This window comes from Saccopteryx leptura, chromosome 8 (assembly GCF_036850995.1).
Source record: "Saccopteryx leptura isolate mSacLep1 chromosome 8, mSacLep1_pri_phased_curated, whole genome shotgun sequence".
Classification (NCBI taxonomy): domain Eukaryota; kingdom Metazoa; phylum Chordata; class Mammalia; order Chiroptera; family Emballonuridae; genus Saccopteryx; species Saccopteryx leptura.
In genome coordinates, this window is record NC_089510.1 from 58755450 (window position 1) to 58772207 (window position 16758).

The 16758-nt window shown below is 43.4% G+C and overlaps 1 non-coding gene across 1 annotated transcript; it reads left to right on the plus strand.

The window, feature by feature from the left end:
* The first annotated feature begins 11320 nt into the window (after window positions 1-11320).
* Window positions 11321-11396, plus strand: TRNAG-GCC (transfer RNA glycine (anticodon GCC)). The gene has a single exon. It is a non-coding gene; the product is annotated as a tRNA-Gly (tRNA).
* Window positions 11397-16758: the final 5362 nt, after the last annotated feature.

Below are 16758 nucleotides of genomic sequence, written 5' to 3' on the forward strand. Positions count from 1 at the left end.
CCTGCAGCGCTTCATAATTATCACAATTATCCTATTGATCATTCAACTCAATTGTAGCTGCTGCCTTTCTGTTGCTGAAGGCAGCTATCTCTGGCCCTCAGACCATCAGAGGACCTGCTTCTGGCTCACTGAGCGGCCGGGGTAGGTGCTGAGTCCTGCTCTGTGCTTAACGGTGGCAAAATCCATCCAACACTCTCCTCTCTTTCTATTCTTCAGCACGAGTATTAGGAAGCCCTAAACTCGAAACAGGTATAAACATTTGTGCTCTCTTTATTCCAGGAGGGACTTCCTGTGGCTTGATTTAAGTTCCTGTTTTTGTTAGCCACCCCCCTTGGATGATTGGGACCATGCCAAATTCCTTTAGGGAAAAAAAAAAAGAATGTGAAAATGAGAGGCAAGTCTTAGGATCGGGATTTTCCCGGTTCTCTCAGTTCAGAGTTCTTTCTGCTTTGCTCAAACCATCTAGTAGGGACTCAGCGGATAGGAAGAGGAAGAAATGTGGTTTGGGAAAGAGGTCTAGGAACAAGCAGAGTAACCGTAGATTGCTAATGGTAATGGTGCTGGGAGTGGCTGTAGTAGTTGCGATAGTCTCCCACGTTGTCATTCTGAGACCTTGGGCAGCTGGCTGCTGTCTCTACGTCCCCCTCACCTCCAAGTGATAGATGAGCACCTGTTTTCTGACAACCGCCTGTGCTGTTGTCTCCCAGGATTGTTTCTGATAAGGCAGTAGATCATCTTTTGCTCAAATTCTCTCTTTTTTTAAATCTCTTTTTTAAAATATTTAAAAAAATTTTTATTTTGGAGAGAAAGGAAGGGAGAAAGAGACAGAGAAACATTGATTTGTTGTTCTACTTATTTATGCATGCCTTAGTTGATTCTTCTCTGTCCTGACCGGGAATAGAACCCACAACCTTAGTGTATTGGAACAACGCTTTAACCAACTGAGCTACCTGGCCAGGGCTCCGCAAATTCTCTTTTTTACCTGGATTCCAGCAATTTTCTTATGACTTAAAATGAAGTTTTAAAGCACATTATTCTTGAGAATCAGAAGAAAGATATTTAAAATGTTTTTGAAGGTTTAACCCACTTTACAGAATTCACTTCACCGAAGTGGCAGGCAGTTTCTGTCTGCGGAAGCTGAACTGGTCAGGTGTGGCAGGAATCGGAGCAGTGGTGCTGAAACATCAGGGCCAGACCCAACCCACAGATAGGGTCTAGGGTGGGTCACCAGCATCAGCCTTTTTAATAAACACCGTGGGCTCCTCTGGGTAGGTTGGTCCAGAGCACACTCAGAACTGTGATCTAGAATGTGGGCCTCTGATGGAAAACAGCATTTATCAGAAAGCACATTGTTTATCCTCAAAGAACAGGCTCCTACTTCTACCTTGAGGCAACTGGACCACAGAGGCTGAGGCGCTGAGAAGCTCTTTTATGTGAAATCTTTGATCAAGTCAGAAAGGAATTTGCTGAGAGATAACCTCCACCCCCAAAACTAAAGCCGCAAGTAAATGAGAAGGAAGTAAGCAGCGGGTGTGGCTGGCACAGCCCCAAACAGGGGAGGGGGCTGAGCTGCACCAACCAAATCAGCGTGGTGCCCGGCCCGCATGGTTAGTAGGGACGAGGTGGTCTTTTTAATATGATGTTTTTAATCACCAAGTAGTAGAACTTGGTTCAGTAAATCACTCATCGAGTCAGGCTCTTTTTTTCTGTCCAAAACAAAGTCATAACTTGTGGTTTATAAGTGGCATGGTGTGGGCATTATCTGGCTCAGGGAACCTTGAAGACCTTATCCTGGACCCTTAAGAACGGGACTAATTAATTCAGCTCAAATCTGAGCATTTGGTGGAGCCTTTTTCTTGGAGTGCATGTCCATGCCTGACTCTGTTTTCTTGCCCAAATAGATCATCTGGCTTGGGTTGATAACAGCCTGCATAGCCTTTGCGTGTTATTTTCTGGGTCTTTTGGTGCTGCCAAATGTGACCTATGAATCAGAATCATCAGTTATAAAAACTCAGAAAGAAAAGAGTTTGTATTACTTAGTTACTGATCCAAATCCCAACTTACACACGGAGAAACTGAGCCCAGAGAAGCAAAAGCAAGTTAGTGGCAGAAGGAAGACGTGAGCCCACCTCCCCACTTGCCGCTGTGGCTGGAATCTAAAGATTCCCTTCTCTTGGTCCATGTGCAAAGTTCTCTCTCTCATCTATCATATTAGAGGAACAGGAAGATTTTTCAAATAGCTTCACCAGTGCTGTGTGCCCACCTCTCTTTTTTAACCTTTCCTACCCCTGAAAATGTGAATTTCCCATACTTGTCTGAGAGCATGAGATATGCACCGGTTGTTGACACTCTAAGTTAGGTTTCAAGTGTTCGTTTTTGACAAGTCTTCTGAACTCAAGTTTAGAAAAAACACTTGAGTTCAGAAAGGCAAGGACAGAGGGTGGGCAAGGACAGACCAGTGCCCTGCTCTTAAGGAGCTCATCATCTACCTGGGAGGACAAGGGACATGCCTAGAGGAAGGGCAGGACTGTCCATGTTCAGCTGCAAACGAGTGAAACAGGCAGTACAGACAGTAAAGGGGGTGAGAGCTCAATGGGTGTAAGCAGTCAGGGTAAGCTTCCTGGAAGAGGAGGTATTCATCTGGACCATAAAGAATGGGTTGTGTTTGCCCGGTCTTTTCCAGGAATGACTTAAGCATGGAGGTTGGAATTCTTAGGATTAAGAGGACATGACTCGGTTTCACTAGAGAAGGACTTTGTGATGACAGGGAAAAGGAGAGAGGTGAGGGGGTGGGGCTGGTCTGTTCACAGCGGCTGTTCATTAATTCCGTTAAAGTTATGCTTGCCCTGTTAGGTTCTGTAAACACGGGGCTGGCTAACCTGTCCTAACCTACTTGTCCTTGTGTGTATCTGGGCCATAAGAACACGATTGGAACTGTTGTTGAGATGACTGTCGGAGGTAAGAAGGGTCTGTCCTACCACGGTACCTTTTGTCTTTCCTCCACAATGGGACCCTGAAGATATAAACCTTGAGGGGACCAAAGACAATATGGAGATGCTTAGATCCCAGATGCACAGGTGTTCTATGAGGCCAGTGGACTTGACCTCTGATGAGTAATACCTTTTCAAGCCACTTCAACAGCTCAGAGCCCACAGTCAAGTGACAGAAACTGAGCAGGGATCAACCAGCAGTGACACCAATGGCAGGAACTTAAGCTTCTGCTGAGGCTGCACGAGAAAGTGAGGAACCAGGAGCTGTCACTGATCTTGGCTGGTCTGTGCCATGGCTCAGAATGGAGCTAAGACTGGGTCCTGTGAACAAACCTGACATGCCCAGAGTTTGTTCTGAAAATTTGAAGTTCACAGAGCCCTCTTGTGAAATATAATTCTTCATCTAAACTTACACTAGACTCTCTTTTTCCTTTCTCTTTCCCTAGCCATACTCTATGTGCTAGGTGCCGGGAATAAATTCATCTTACAAATATCTAATGTGTTTGGGTCTCAGCAGAGCCCCATTCTGTAAGACCTGGCTAAGCTTAGATGAGAGGGATGGGCCCGCATGCTGGCGCTCTGGGACACAATCACAGGTACTGATGGGACCTGGCTCCTGTTCTTCCTGTCACCCACTTGAGTTTTCTGCTGGAGGTTAGAGATAGGGCTGCTTGGTGAAGCAAGTGTTTGTGAGGGCTAGCAAAATAAATTGCTCTAGGCACCAGGACTTGCTCCAACCTGACAAGGTGTGTGCAAGGGCAGGGTTTGCCGGTGAGGGGGACTGTTGCCTCAGGAGGCGACTGAAAGCACACAGAAGGTAAGGGGCATGGCAGGAGGCCTTAAATTCAAACACAGCAATCCCATATTGGGGTCATTTTGATACTGTGATTATGGTGAGGGGAAGAATGGAGGGATTGGGACTAAGGTGAGAGTAACACTAGAATGAACAAATCCCGAGTGAACTGAAGTATCTCACTGTGGAGCAGAGATAGGTCCAAATCCCAGCGTAGCCACAGAAGTCTGCCACCAGGGAATGTGGCAGAAATGCCAAGAAACCCAGCTCTACTCCTAGCTGGCCCCTGGCAGCTGTGTGACTCGGCTGCTGCTGCCCAGCTTCTCCTACGCGCCAGTGCAGGTCCTGGCAGCACGGAGGCCGCACCTCAGGAAAGCGCTAGTGCAGGTCCTGGCAGCACGGAGGCCGCACCTCAGGAAAGCAGTTTGGTTCCGCAGATCTCTGCAGAGATCCTCATTCCCTGGGTGACCTCCGAGCTAGGAGTGAATTTAAAGCCGCCCTACTTATCCCCGTTATCCAACTGCTTTGGTCCCTGGTTGTCTTGTAGTGATGTTTGCTAAAGTCAATTTTGATTTGTGATCTTAAACCATTGAAGCTCTACTTGGAGGGAAGATGAAGATTTGAGTTGGTGGAGTGAGAGTGTGTGTGTGTGGGGGGGCACAGGGGGAGAATTCTAGAAGATGAAACCTTACAGAGGGCTGGAAGCAGAGAAGGGTGGAATCTAGTCAAGGAAGAAGGAATCTGATGCGGCCAGGATGGGCGATGCAGCATGGGCTGTGGGGGATGGGTCGAGGCCAGAAAGAAGCCAGACTGAAAGCCAGAGGGCTGGTACTTAGTTCTGTGGCTAACTGGGAGCTATGGAAGACACCAGAGTTGGAAGGTGACTGGCAGGCCTCAGGCAGGTCACAGTGGATGGCTGTTTTCCATTCCCGTGGCTACAACTTTTCAGGATGCAGAAATGTACAGTCATGGATCTAAGCGCTCTAAGCTCCGCAGTGTGAACATGCGGAACATGTCTAATCTGAGTGGTAAAAGCAGGACGGGTGGATTCATCTTTAGAAAGGCAGAGACATGGGGAGAGGATGACATCTCTGAAGTTGGCCTTTAGAACCTACCCCCTCTCTTAAAGTGGAGGCTGGCTCGTGCTTCCTGAAGCACCAGGAATTGATTGGTTCTTAATGAAAATGGCCGTTCACCTAGGAACATCAAATGATCTCACTATGTGTGGAACATCTCACTTTAACCTCCTTTCAATTTTGCTGTGAAGTTAAAATTGCTTTTAAAAAATAAAGTCTTTAAAAAATGATCCTGCTGACTTTCAGTAGCACAAACTACTTGAGTTCCAGATGTCCGACTCCTTGGATCCCTTCGTCCCAGCCTCTTCCTTCATAGACCAGTTCCTACTGTCATGGCCCAAGCTTGTGTCAGAGCTGGATCCTGTGTCTCTTATTCAAGGGTGAACTATCAAACTGGGAATTCTGTAAGCAGTTTGGCCTCATTGTTCAGTGAGAATCTGCTCGTTAAGCCAAGTTCTGTAAGTCTGGAGACTTGGTGAAGAGGTGCCACCCAGAATGCTTTTCTCCTAGTAGGAGTCCCTGCCTATGCTGCAGCTTTATTCCTATGTTCTGAAGACTCACTGAGCAGTGCAAGGGGTTACACACATTGGGGAAAGGATGGGAAACAGATGTGTAATCCTCTTCTGCCCACTCATCTGGAGATGAGAGATAGTGTAATACAGTGTTAGTTGTGCCATCTATTATCTGCATGGCTTAGACCGCATTACCTAACCTTTGTGAACTCCTGAGGAAGACTGAGTATAATACCTATCTAGAAAGCTTGTAGTGAAAACGAAGTGAATTAACATCTATGAAATGCGTAACACAATACCTGACTCAAAGTAGACACTGAAGCAGGATGTTTCCTTCCTCCCTCTGCTTGCTGGCCACATGTGCCTTGAAAGGCAGTTAGTAACTGAAGAATCAGGTTGGAAAGAACTTCAGTGTTTCGAATCCCTTTGACAATAACCCAAATAACCCATACCCTCCTTAAATTCTGAAAAAACATTTCACCCATTTCATTTCCCAAAGAAATCTGTATCATGAGGGGAGAGCTTAGATCACTAAGATTTTCTTGAAATCCTCCTAAGGTCCCCCAAAAAACCAATCCTCTTATTTCCTGCCAGTACTTCAGTATGATGAATAGATTTATGAACGTCATCTGACGCCACACTCACATCATGTCTGTTACAATGGGGTATGTGCTCCCGGAGTAAGGAGAGGCACTGGGCCAAGGAGTATGTCTGGGCTTCAGCTCCCCGGTCTGATTCAGTGTGATCCTTGACAAGTCATTTCCCTTTCTGGGTCACATTTTCCTCATCTGTAAAATATAATGTACACCAGATTTCTTTCCTTTCAATCTTTTTATGAACATGCCAGTGAATTTTTGTTTCCCACAAGAGATTGACATCTTTATAAACTCTCAAGAACCAAATCTTTGCTATCACAGGAAAGAACCACAGCATTTGACAATTAAAATTTATTTATTTATTTATTATTTATTTTGTACAGAGAGAGTGAGTCAGAGAGAGGGATAGACAGGGACAGGCAGACAGGAACAGAGAGAGATGAGAAGCATCAATCATTAGTTTTTCATTGCGCGTTGCGACACCTTAGTTGTTCATTGATTGCTTTCTCATATGTGCCTTGACCGTGGGCCTCCAGCAGACCGAGTAACCCCTTGCTGGAGCCAGTGACCTTGGGTTCAAGCTGGTGGGCTCTTGCTCAAACCAGATGAGCCCGCGCTCAAGCTGGCGACCTCAGGGTCTCGAACCTGGGTCCTCGGCATCCCAGTCCGACGCTCTATCCACTGCGCCACCGCCTGGTCAGGCTGACAATTAAAAATTTTGCAGGTTCCTTCCAGTACTGGAAACCAAAATCTATGCCTTGTTTCTAAACTTTGGGATTCCGGTTACTTCATTCACTTTCTTAATATTGAAAGGCTGTATTATTGGCAGTTTGTTTTAGCCAAGCTTCATTCTTGCTAAAACATCTCTCTTATTAAAAATTGTATTAATTTTGAGAGATAGAGATAAAACATTCATTTGTTATTCCACTAAGGCATTCGTTGGTTGATTTTTCTATGTGCCCTGACCAGGAATCAAACCTGCAATCTTGGCATATCAAACAGTGCTCCAATCAATTGAGCAATCCAGCAAGGGTCAAACCATCACTTATATTGAAGGACATATGAAAAGTATTTTCCACAGTGCAAGAAAAAGAATCTATCAATTATTAAGGGGAAAAAAATAGATGTTTTAGCAGTGTCTCAAGGCTAATTTCACACTTCCAAGATTCTCTCCAGTTCATTTTCTTAAGTCCCTCTTGATCATTCTCCTCCATATTTTCCAACTATGCAGATATTGCTCTACCCGACTTTAAATTGCAGCCCCACCCCTCCCCACATTCAGGTCTGGGTTTTGGCAGAGGAGAGATCTGCCTTGAAGGAACCCAAAGTTTAGTGTAATGTTGACGAAGATCTCTTCAAGTTTATATGTCTATCCAGTTGTATTCCATGGGACATCATCAGATGAGAGGGACATTCATAGAACAGAAGTTCCAGAAATGGTGCTAAATCAAATGATTTAGAGAACACCTGATTTGTTTTTTCTTTACTAACTCTGAAAGTCAAACAAGGCACCACGCATCCAAGACTCGTGTTTTGGGCCCCGGACACATCATTCCACAGCGCGTTAACTTGACCTCAAATAAACTTCAAGTGAATCGTCACTTGAAGAACAGGCATACCCTTCCATTTCCGCTGGAAATCTTCCACCAGCCTCCTTGGCGGCGGGCGGCTCAGCTCTCTCTTCCAGGCCCTCAGGGTCTGCTGCTGTGGGTGCAGCGGGGGCGCTGGCCCCTCTTCAGCTCCTGCGGGCTCACCCTCGACCGTAGGGCGCGGCAGTCAGTGGTCTTCTCACGCTGCGAGGGGGCGAGTGGCCCCCATCGTTGGCACCTTCAGAATTGAATCCTGGTACCCACTGCCTACCTCTTTCTCAGAGAAGTTGCCAAACCCCAGCACCTGGCGATCTAGTCTTACTTCTCCCCGAGGACTTCCTGGAAGGGAGAAAATACGCAGCCCGGCGCGTGCGCACTCCTCCGCCGCCACCGCTGCAGCGGCAGCGCACCAGTCCCGGGAATCCCGGAGTCCCCAGGGCTGCCGCCTCCTGCGCCCTAAGCGCCGGTTCCTGCCTCGCTGCCCACGCACGCCTCGGGAGAATTGTCGAGAGCTGCTTGTAGTGTACATTGCTCACTCCTGGTTTTTTAAGGAGAGAATTTCAAGGTTATTTCACTGTTCTTAATATATTTGAGACCACTCAACATCCTTTCTGGTGTAAATCATTTTCTTTGTTTTTAATTACATTACACCTTTTTTTTCTCTTTTAAAAAACATAGTGCAACTACAGTTTTTTCTTTTTTTATTTATTGATTTTAGTGAGAGAGGAAGAGAGAGAGAGAGAAGAAGGAGGAGGGGGAGGGGGAGGGGGAGGGAGGGGGGGGAAGAACACTGATCTGTTCCTCTATGTGCCCTGACCAGAGATCTAACAGGGAACCTCTATGCTTCAGGACAATGCTCTAACCCAGTGGTCCCCAACCTTTTTTGGGCCACGGACCAGTTTAATGTCAGAAAATATTTTCAGGGACCAGCCTTTAGAGTGGGACGGATAAATGTATCACGTGACCGAGACAAGCGTCAAGAGTGAGTCTTAGACGGATGTAACAGGGAATCTGGTCATTTTTAAAAAATAAAACATTGTTAAGACTTAAATATAAATAAAACAGAAATAATGTAAGTTTATTCTTTCTCTGCTGACTGGTACCGGTCCACGGCCCAGGGGTTGGGGACCACTGCTCTAACCAACTGAGCTAATCCAGCCAGGGCTACATTTTTTTTTTAAAGAATCAAAAGATTTATGAAGAAAAACAACAGTGCCTTGCTCCTCCCCTCTGCCCCCAACAATCCTGCTTCTCAGGCAACCACTTTTTTATTCTTTTTTTGAGGTGACAGTTTTAACAATTTTGTTCTAGTAGTTTTCTCTTTTTTTTAATTGAATTTTTGGGGGTGACAGTTAAAATTATATAGATTTTAGCCTGACTTGTGGTGGCGCAGTGAATAAAGCGTTGACCTGGAATGCTGAGGTTGCGGGTTCAAAACCCTGGGCTTGCCTGGTCAAGGCACATATGGGAGTTGAAGCTTCCTGCTCCTCCCCCCTTCTCTCTCTCTCTCTCTCTCTCTCTCTCAAGCTCTCTCTCTCTCTCTCTCCTCTAAAATGAATAAAAAAATAAAAAAATAAAAATAAATTATATAGATTTTAGGTATACAATTCTATAACACATCATCTGTATATTGTAATGTGTGTTCACCCCAAGTCAACTCCCCTTCCATCACCATTTAACCCCCTTTATCCTCTTCTACTCCCACCCCTTTACCTCTGGTAATCAGAATGCCTGTCTGTATCTATGAGGTTTTTTTGTTGTTTTGTTTGCTTAATCCCGTCACCTTTTCCCCCAGACCCCATTTAGCTTTGAATTCAAACATGCTTTCCAGCTATATAGTTCTAAAATAATCATTTAAAAAAAAATCCTAGTCGGATTATCTCTAGCTCCCCTTAAGTGCAGACTGAGACTGATGAGACACAACAGCTAGGACAGGGCCACTGGTGTATTGGGACCTGTATTGAAATCTGTGTGTTAAGAATGAACTTCAGCCAACCAGGCGGTGGCACAGCGGACAGTGTCGGACTAGGATGTGGAGGACCCAGGTTCCTAACCTTCAGGTCACCAGCTTGAGCACGGGCTCGCCCGCTTGAGTGTAGGGTCATTGGCTTGAGTGTGGGATCATAGACCTGACCCCGTGGTCACTGGCTTGGTCACTGGCTTGAGCCCAAGGTCGCTGGCTTGAGCAAGGGGTCATTCGCTCTGCTTTGGCTCCCAGGTCAAGGTACATATGAGAAAGCAATCAATGAACAACTAAGATGCCGCCACCAAGAATTGATGCTTCTCATCTCTCTCTCTTCCTATCTTCCTTCTTGCTGACTCCTGTCTCTGTCAAAAAAAAAAAAAAAAGAATGAATTTCACACCCTGCAGGCTGCTGTGGATCAATCATTTGTGTCAGGGCTCCATTGGGCAAGCTGTTATTCCTGCTCTAGAACCCAGCTTCTGAGTCTTTCCAGTTCATGGCCTTCAGGGCAATTTGGCAAGTTCTACTTCTTTGCTCTGGACTTTGCCCTTCATCCTGTTATCTCTCCTACTGCAGGTGTCTTAGCGCCTGGAGCATCTACAGTACAAGTCTGAGGGATTTTTCTAAACCCAAAACTGGAGCAAGGTCTCTTGCCACAGTCTTGCCCAGGGGCCTGCCTAACCTCATATGAGAATTGAGAAGAACCATTCCATAGGCCCTTCCTTCTGACTAGAAGTTTCACTTTGTGGAATATGTATATCCTAAAGCTCTGATATGTGTGATACCTGTTCAAATATATGCTCTTAGGCTCCACCTCTGGTAATTTCCTAGATCAGGGCAGGGCTTGGGAACCTTTAAAAAGCTCCCCAATTGATTCTTTTTTTTTTTTTTTTTTTTCATTTTTCTGAAGCTGGAAATGGGGAGAGACAGTCAGACAGACTCCCGCATGCGCCCGACCGGGATCCACCCGGCACGCCCACCATGGGGCGATGCTCTGCCCACCAGGGGGCGATGCTCTGCCCATCCTGGGCGTCGCCATGTTGCGACCAGAGCCACTCTAGCGCCTGAGGCAGAGGCCACAGAGCCATCCCCAGCGCCCGGGCCATCTTTGCTCCAATGGAGCCTTGGCTGCAGGAGGGGAAGAGAGAGACAGAGAGGAAGGAGGGGGTGGGGGTGGAGAAGCAAATGGGCGCTTCTCCTATGTGCCCTGGCCGGGAATCGAACCCGGGTCCTCCTCACGCTAGGCCGACGCTCTACCGCTGAGCCAACCGGCCAGGGCCCAATTGATTCTATTATAGACGATTCAAGACCACTCTTTGGGAAACCTAAGGAAATTAGATTTTAAACATCGATTTGTATAGATGTTCTCTCTCTGTGTTTATGTAAAACTATTAGAATAGCAAGAAAAAAAAAGTGATAAAGCCCCAAAACCTCACTGTTGGGAAAGATTAAACATTATACAGATGCTCTTCCATTTATGATGGAGTTACATCTTGATAAACCCATTGTAAGTTCAAAATATCGTAAGCTGAAAATGCATTTCATACACCTAACCTACTGAACAATATAGCTTAGCTTAGCCTACCTTAAATATGCTCAGAACTCTTATGTTAGTTGGGAAAAATTATCTAACACAAAGTCTATTTTATAATAAATTGTCAAATATCTCCTGTTCTTTATCATGCCCATAGCTTTCACAGCATGGTAAAGTCAAACCACCATGAGTTGAACCATCATGGAAGTCATGGACCCTCTCTGTACTTTAAAGAAGATTGATATGGATTCTTTAAGAAGAAATTAGCCCTGGCCGGTTGGCTCAGTGGTAGAGCGCCGGCCTGCCGTGCAGGGGTCCTGGGTTCGATTCCCGGCCAGGGCACACAGGAGAAGCGCCCATCTGCTTCTCCACCCCTCCCCCTCTCCTTCCTCTCTGTCTCTCTCTTCCCCTCCCTCAGCGAGGCTCCATTGGAGCAAAGATGGCCCGGGCGCTGGGGATGGCTCCTTGGCCTCTGCCCCAGGTGCTAGAGTGGCTCTGGTCGCGACAGAGCAATGCCCCGGAGGGGCAGAGCATCGCCCCCTCGCGGGCAGAGCATCGCCCCTGGTGGGCATGCCAGGTGGATCCCAGTCGGGCGCATGCGGGAGTCTGTCTGACTGTCTCTCCCCGTTTCCAGCTTCAGAAAAATACAAAAAAAAAAAAAAGAAATTAAAGAAGAAATGATATGGATTCTTGTAGTAGTAGTATTTTGAAAGTGGAAGCAGGTAAATATATCCTCCCATTTAAAATTTTCTCCCCTTAAATTCTCTTACCTTCTAAGTTTGAAGCAAAGCCTGACCTGTGGTGGTGCAGTGGATAGTGTCGACCTGGAATGCTGAGGTTGCCAGGTTGAAACCCCAGGCTTGCCTGGTCAAGGCACATATGAGAAGCAACTATGAGTTGATGGTTCCTGCTGCTCCACCCCACTTTGTTCTCTCCCTCTCTCTTTCTCTCTCCCCTCTCTCTAAAATCAATAAATAAAACCAAAAAGAAAAAAGAAAAAGAAAGTTTGAAGCCTAAATACCTTTTATTCCGAGAGAAACCCCTTGGCTCCAGCAGCTGCAGTAGTTCCAGCTCATTTTCAATCATGTCCCACAAGACCAGAGACAGGTAATGGGAGACCAGATAGAAGCTACTTCCACACCAGGGAAAACAGGCAGGAGAGAGCCCCTAGGGGAATATGAAAGCCAAGTAACTATTTATTTTTTATTTATTTATTTATTTTTTTTTTGTATTTTTTTTCTGAAGCTGGAAACGGGGGAGAGACAGACAGACAGACTCCCGCATGCGCCCGACTGGGATCCACCCGGCACGCCCACCAGGGGCGACGCTCTGCCCACCAGGGGGCGATGCTCTGCCCCTCCGGGGCGTCGCTCTGCCGCAACCAGAGCCACTCTAGCGCCTGGGGCAGAGGCCAAGGAGCCATCCCCAGCGCCCGGGCCATCCTTGCTCCAATGGAGCCTTGGCTGCGGGAGGGGAAGAGAGAGACAGAGAGGAAGGAGGGGAGGGGTGGAGAAGCAAATGGGCGCTTCCCCTATGTGCCCTGGCCGGGAATTGAACCCGGGTCCCCCGCACGCCAGGCCGACGCTCCACCGCTGAGCCAACCGGCCAGGGCCCCAAGTAACTATTTAAAAACAAGACAGAAAAAATAAAAATAAAAGCAGGAGAGGAAAATTAAAAGGACAGATTTTCTTTAGAGTTTTTAGTATGAATAAGAAAGGCATATGAAAAAGAAAACATATAAGTAACTTTGTCATGGATATGTTTATGAATTTTATACTTTTTAATGCAGTTTGGTACTTATAAACTTTTTCAATTAGTATATATTTATTATATAATTAGAAAAAACAAATAAATAAATTTATAAATATATATATATATATATATATATATGCTCCCTCAAAATCCACATAAACTTTAGGAAATTCTTAAGTAACTGTAGTGTATAATGGTACATATATTCAATATTTTTATCTTGCTCTCTGTGTTTATGTAAAAATATATTTCCTTTGTATTTTTCAGTTTTCTATAATGAGCATGTATTTCTGTTAAAATTAGATAGAAACAAACAGAAAAAGTGATCCACCATAATAATAATAAACTGGCAAGGACCTCAATAGTTGCTAGAAAAGTTGGGTGAAAGATGATTGGGAATTGGATATTCATACAGTTTCAAAATATCACCCTACATATTTCTTTATTAATTACATATGGAAACTGGTTTCTCTACCATGATGAAATCTGGCACATATCACTTTAACTGAATCATAAAATTTACATCACCAATATAGGATAAATCAACAGTGAGCACCTCCAAATATATACTGAGCAGCAAACAACATTGCCTATGAAATAGTCTTGCCAAAATATTTTAGTTGGGATCTATTTTTTGAAGAAGCTATCAGACAAATCCAAATTGTGGGACCTTATACAAAACAACCTCCTTTGATTCTTAAAATGTCAATGTCATGAAAGAAAAATAAAATGAGGAAACTGTTTTAGTTTAAAGGAGTCTAAAGGAAGGAATGGGAAGCTATATGGGATTATTGGAAGAACTGAGGAAATTTGAGTATGTACAACATATTAGTTAACATTGTTCTGTTTCTTTTTGTTTGATGCCTTTCACCGTTCCTCCTCCCCCAGCCCCTTTCATAACCACAATCTGCTCTCTTTATCTGAGTTTGTTTTTGTTTTGCTTTTTTTCACTTGTTTTGTGCTTTTTTATACAGAAGACTCTTAACAGACATAAAAATATAACATTTAGCTGGTCATTTTTTCTATTTTTGTTTAGAGTTGTAAAATTTTTTTGAAACATAACTTTAATACATTCAATTTAATCTAACTTAAATTTTAGCTAACAAAAAAGATCTAACAATTATCTTCCACTACCTGATGTAAATCTGAATAGTCAAAAAAACTCAGTAGTTAACTAAATGTTATTAAGGAACATTTAGTTTTATAATACAATGAATCGCATAACAGTGACATTTGTTGACTATTAATGTCACAAAGTTCAACATTTTAAAAAACTCATTTAGCTCTAACAAAACTCTAAGATCAGCATTATTATTCTGACTTTATCAAAGAGGAATATGAGGCACAGAGAAGACAAGAAACTTAGCCGAACGTCACACAGCTATCAAGAGGTGAAGCTAGTATTCAAATCCAAGCTCATACTCTTTTTTTTTTTAATAATTTTATTTTTGATGGGGCGACATCAATAAATCAGGATACATATATTCAAAGATAACAAGTCCAGGTTATCTTGTCGTTCACTTATGTTGCATACCCATCACCCAAAGTCAGATTGTCCTCTGTCACCTTCTATCTAGTTTTCTTTGTGCCCCTCCCCCTCCCCCTTTCCCTCTCCCTCTCCCCCCTCCCCCCGTAACCACCACACTCTTATCAATGTCTCTTAGTTTCACTTTTATGTCCCACCTACGTATGGAATAATGCAGTTCCTGGTTTTTTCTGATTTACTTATTTCACTTCGTATAATGTTATCAAGATCCCACCATTTTGCTGTAAATGATCTGATGTCATCATTTCTTATGGCTGAGTAGTATTCCATAGTGTATATGTGCCACATCTTCTTTATCCAGTCATCTATTGATGGGCTTTTTGGTTGTTTCCATGTCCTGGCCACTGTGAACAATGCTTCAGTGAACATGGGGCTGCATGTGTCTTTATGTATAAATGTTTCTTGAGTTTTTGGGGTATATATCCAGTAGAGGGATTGCTGGGTCATAAGGCAGTTCTATTTTCAGTTTTTTGAGGAACCACCATACTTTCTTCCATAATGGTTGTACTACTTTACATTCCCACCAACAGTGTATGAGGGTTCCTTTTTCTCCACAGCCTCTCCAACATTTGCTATTACCTGTCTTGTTAATAATACAAGCTCATACTCTTAACCACCATATCTATATAAAAAATAACGTATTTCAACTATCTAAATGTCAGTCTCCTTACCTAAACCGACAACTGTAAACATAGTTGGGGAAAATGGGAAATAAAGCTCACTTAAATGGCAAATAATCAAGAATTTGTTTTTATTTTTATTTTATTTTTTTTACAGGGACAGAGAGAGAGTCAGATAGAGGGATAGATATAGACAAACAGGAACGGAGAGAGATGAGAAGCATCAATCATCAGTTTTTTGTTGCAATATCGTAGTTGTTCATTGATTGCTTTCTCATATGTGCCATGACTGCGGGCCTTCAGCAGACTGAGTAAGCCCCCGCTCGAGCCAGTGACCTTGGGTCCATGCTAGTGAGCTTTTTGCTCAAGCCAGATGAGCCTGCGCTCAAGCTGGCAACCCTGGGGTCTCGAACCTGGGTCCTTCCGCATCCCAGTCAGATGCTCTATCCACTGCGCCACCACCTGGTCAGGCCAAAAATTTGTTTTTAGACTGAGAGCATTACATGTTACTTGAGAAGCTGAATATTCTTTAGTAATAAATTGCTTTGTCTAATATTCTTTTTTTACTTTCCTTTAGGAGCTCTTTGTTTTATGCTTTTCCTAAGCACTCACACATACATAATTACTTCACTAAAAAGCAACAAATTTAAAAATCAGAAAAATCCAGCTAAAAAAAGCCTATGAGAAAATAATCATCTTAAAACTATGAACGTGTTCATCTCAAATACTAAAAAAGAGACGAAAATTTCAAGCCACCTAAATATCCATCAGTACATTCCTAGAGTAGAATTTTATGGAACCATGAAAAATGTCCCAAAAGACTACTGAGACTGTGATAAAAGACAAACTTGTTCACAATCTTTTAGGTGAAAAAACAATCAACATCAAACAAGATGATCACATTTTGCAAAACATATATGTGCATTTGTATGCACAGGATAAAAAACAAAGAACGTGAATAACTATGTATTTGCCTAATTTTCTACAACCAAACTTATTTCCTAATATAAAAACTAATTTTTAAAAGGTACAAAAGACAATAAGCAAACAATTATTTATTGCATGCAACTATTAAAGTTTTCAAAAAATATATATTTTCTAAGCTCAGGTTTTTTTCTCATCATCTTAAAAACATGAGCATGTAACAAAATTTTAGAAAGCAACAAATTTAAAAAAAAGCAACAAATTGAGTGAGCAGATATATTTTCTACAAAAGAACCCCAACATATTATGTAAAAATTATAATCCTAGCAATAATACTATATCATTGCTCCACTAACTCTATATTACTTTGAGCACTTAATTTACAACTGGGTTTTTGGCTGATTTTCTAATTTATGTATTGCTCTCACTCTCAATTTTTTTTAAATTATTTTTTTAAATTTATTAATTTTAGAGAGGAGAGAGAGAGAGAGAGAAAAGGGGGAGAGGAGCAGGAAGCACCAACTCCCACATGTGCCTTGGTCGGGCAAGCCCAGGGTTTTGAACCAGCGACCTCAGTGTTCCAGGTCGACACTTGATCCACTGCGCCACCTGACAGGTCAGACCACTCTCAACTTTTAAAATACAACTAGTAAAATCATTTGAACTCAGAACAAATACTAATGTCATACAAAGCAAAAACACTAAGACAACCAGTGAACAACATGACCCATGCTATTTTCTTTTCTGAACAAACAACTAATTTTTTTGAAATCTCTTCCCTTTTAAATTTTGTGGAACTAAAGATAAACTATGAACAGTCTACCAGCAATGGCAAAAATAATGTGTTATTCTAGTATGTCCA